At 30.2% G+C, this 4,014-nt stretch overlaps 1 long non-coding RNA gene across 1 annotated transcript; it reads right to left on the bottom strand.

Moving 5' to 3' along the window:
• Positions 1-958: 958 nt before the first annotated feature.
• LOC133793959 (uncharacterized) lies at positions 959-3,753 on the bottom strand. Its single transcript, XR_009875047.1, has 3 exons — positions 3,650-3,753; positions 1,287-1,642; positions 959-1,149 (listed from the first exon to the last, which is right to left on the bottom strand). It is a non-coding gene; the product is annotated as an uncharacterized LOC133793959 (long non-coding RNA).
• Between the last annotated feature and the right edge of the window lie 261 nt (positions 3,754-4,014).

Genomic DNA, 4,014 nt, shown 5'->3' on the forward strand with positions numbered 1-4,014 from the left:
TCCCGGTCTTTCCTTTAAGCACACGTGTAGGACACCCCTAAATTTGAAAATGGTGTAAACTAGGTTTACAACCATTCCATAATTCTATGGGTGTCTTTTGGATAGACTTAGATGGAACATCATTCATATGTACAGAATACATTGAATCGAATAGCCCCTGAATGACAGTGGTAATGATGAGAAACTCATCATTCATCTAACAATATCTAATAACGTTCTATTCTGTCTTTCTGAAACACCATTTTGCTGTGGCGTTCCAGGTGTTGTGAGTTGGGATTGAATGCCATGCTCATGTAGATGGTTCTTAAATTCACAATCCAAGTACTCTCTTCCTCGATTAGATCAAAGTGGTTTTTAGTGAATTACCTAATTGCTTTTCAGCCTCTGCTTAAAATTCTTTGAACTTTCCAAAAGTTTCAGATTTTCTTTGCATTAAGTATAGGTAACCATATCTTGAATAATCGTCAATGAAAGTGACAAAATATTCACAACCTCCTCTTGTTTGTACATTAAGTGGATCGTAACATCCGTATGTACTAGCTGAAGTGGTTCTGTGGCTCTTGAACCTTTAGTTGAGAAAGGTCTCTTGGTCATTTTGTCTTCTAGACAGGATTTACAACACAGGGAGAGATCCAATAGATGGTTCTCTTTAAGGACTATCCTTTACAAGCCTATTTATTCCGTCTAGACCAATATGGCCCAATCTCAAGTGCTAAATATATGTTTCACTATCGGAATCAGTTTAATAGATTTAGGATTAGCTGTTTTTAAATAATTCAAAATTAAAACAAATTTGTCATTCATTATAAGTATGTAAACTTTGTTTATCCCAAAGCATTTGCATAACAAGTAAATAGATAATTTCTTTAAATAATAACTACTTTATTAATAAAAGAAATAAATGTTATGAAAAATTTAGAAATAAGTTTCCAAACATTAATAATCAAAATTACTAATAATAAACTAAATTTCTAGACCGTAGTTTTCTTTGTTTAAAGAAATCTAAAATTTCTAAAACAAAATAAAGAAATTTAAATTGTTCAACTAACAATAAAAATTACTAAATAAAACTACTCTCCAACTTCTCCAACTCTTTACTCGCTATTCAAAATCCTTATCAGTCTCTTCCTCCTTTTCAGGGTTCTGATTCTACAAAAGGAAAAACAAAAGAAAAACAGATTAGTGGCATATATTTTTTAATCTACTATCCAAAAATTTGAACCTCATATTCATAGTATTTGAATCCACTATTCAAAGTTGAAAAAATATATGTAAATCTTATTTACCTTTTTCGTTTGATATAAACGATGACACTCAGCAAAGACTTCCTCTGTCATTGCTTACCACATCTCATGTGCTGAGTCATAGTGTATATATGTTTCCTTTGTTTTGTCAGGCATGGTTGAAAGCATGCAATAACGTGCCAACCGATCGGATTTCATCCAATTTACATATTTTTCTTCTGCTTCATAGCTAGTAGCCAGAGGTGGTTCTGTTGGAGGTTTTTCACAGACAGTTGACATCATCTTCTTATAAGAAAAAATAGTCAACATGCCTCGAAACCAGTGTTGCATATTTTCAGGTTCAAAAACCAAGGATTTTAGAAAGGCATCGGTGTGTAATTCACCAATAGACATTTTTGCTGGCAATAAATAAATACAAATAAATATTATTATATTTAGAAAAATAAATATCAAAGTTTCGGAAATTAAACGTGATGCATGAGCACAATTAAAACACATAAAATAAAGATTAATTTCCACGATAAAATTTTCTGACAATTAAAGTGCCGTCTTAGGGTCGGTCAAATTAATTTTAGAGAATTTATGAGACATTCTTATCTTTATTGTTTAAAACTTAAAATAACTCTTTATTTTCTCTTTTAAACATTAAAGTATCACTTAGTTTGGTCAAGTTATGATTATCCACTGCAAAAGCTTAATCATAGCTTTGTGACTGTAGCCCATTATTTCAGAGTTCATGACTTAACTTAGGACATGCCGCCTTAGGGTCGGTTAAGCCTAAAATACATCATTAGTTCCTATCTATGTAAGAAATACAACCTTGCTATTGATATGTCTAGACACCTTCCTTAGGGGGACGAAAACAAAGCCGTCGCGAGGTGCTATTCATATCTCACGATGTTATATTAATAATGGAGACCATGGGTTATGTTTGAGATATCAACCCTCTCCCACTCACTATTTTGAAATAAGTGTTTTTAACCTAATTAATTCCAAATTAATTATAACATCTTTAAACCTTATGAACAAAATTAAAATTGGAAAGAAAGCGAGTTTCTAGGTCCATATCCAATTTTAAATTACCAATCATGTTCATCTAAACTTTACTAAAAAAACACTTTTTAAAATAAAGTTGGTTTAAAAAAAATAAGTCATAAAGACTTAAAACTTGGTGTGATATTTTACCAAGTTTTCAAAAATAAAACTAAGTAACTTACATGCAATTGATTTCGCAAAACAATTCATATAAACATATAGGACAATCCTAATAATCATGTTTCTACTAATGAGATGCATGATTATGACTGTGTGGGTTTTAATGTATGGCATAAAATGCATGAACATGTTATCAATCACATTAAAATAATTATTTAAATAAATAAATAAATAAACAATAAATTTTGAACCGGGTGCTTTTGGGTATTTCTAATTTTACAACTATTTTATAAAATTAAAAATAAAATAAAACCGCCTTGATCTCCATCGGGCTTCTTTACTTTACTGTCGGTAGGATATGTGTCGTTATTGGTCCAGAATAATAATAAGAAAACAATTTTCTAATTATTTTGATTAATTAAAACAAACTTTTAAATAATCATTATTTTATTTTTTATTTTTAATTAAAACAACTTTTAATTAAAATTAGAAACTGAAATAATTAAATAAAATCTGTTATTTTTTAAAATTAAATTTTGAAATTAGATTTAAAAAAAAATGTTTGTTAGGATAACAAAATTATCACATTATTTAAATATCAAATTTATAATAAATAGGATATTTAACATTTTAAAATTTTTAAAAAAATAACAGAATAATTTTAGAAAAATTAAAAAAAATTCTGGACCAGCAGAACGGGGACACGTGGCGTCAAACGGGGCGGCGGGGGCCAGGATGTACGGACCTGTCCGTATACGTACGTCCGTACGACGTCCCGGCAGCGGCTCGTAGGGCGGCCTCGGAGGAGCGGTGGCTGAATTATGAATCTTGGGCTCCATTATGACTTTTGTGTGATCGAAATTACAATTTTATGGTGTCAAAAACCAAATAAAATTACATAAATCCTATGTCCTTTAATGGCTTACATAATGATCTAATCATAAACAAATCCTAACCCAAAAACACCATACAATTAACCATTCAACATTCCCATGCATTCAATCATATTAAGCCATCCATTCATTCATCAAAATAAATAAATGCAAAAAAGTAAACCCACACAGATTCAATATATATATATATATACGTGAAGATAGCTCTGATACCATTTGTTGGTTTTAATTGATCAAATCAGAGATTATACGCAGCAGAACAACAATCAAATTGTTAATTTAATCCAACAAGATTTCTAGATCTACTTCTTCACATGCATATATATATTGAATCAAAGACATGAATAGAAAAATTACCTCAGGTCCTTCCTTGCTGCTATCTTTTTGTATGGCAAAATCCTTGAGATCGTATACCAAGATCTTCCAAAATGTTCTCAGCACACAAAGAACCAGTGTGGGGTCGCTATACAAATAATAGGCAAAATCTATTTATCAGATGTTCTCAACACATGAGATCTAATAAAGTTTGGACCTAAGTATTGTAAAGAACAATGACTTTTGTATATTTCACTGTTCTCTTTCTCTGAGAGAGATTTCTATATATTTTTCTATCCCTGAAAAGTTACGTTCTGAAAAACTGATATTCTATATTTAATATGTCCAATATATTAAAATAAAATCATAGTTATTTTAAACAATTTGAAAATAACTAATCATTTATC

This window comes from Humulus lupulus, chromosome 8 (genome assembly GCF_963169125.1).
Source record: "Humulus lupulus chromosome 8, drHumLupu1.1, whole genome shotgun sequence".
NCBI classification, from domain to species: Eukaryota; Viridiplantae; Streptophyta; class Magnoliopsida; order Rosales; family Cannabaceae; genus Humulus; species Humulus lupulus.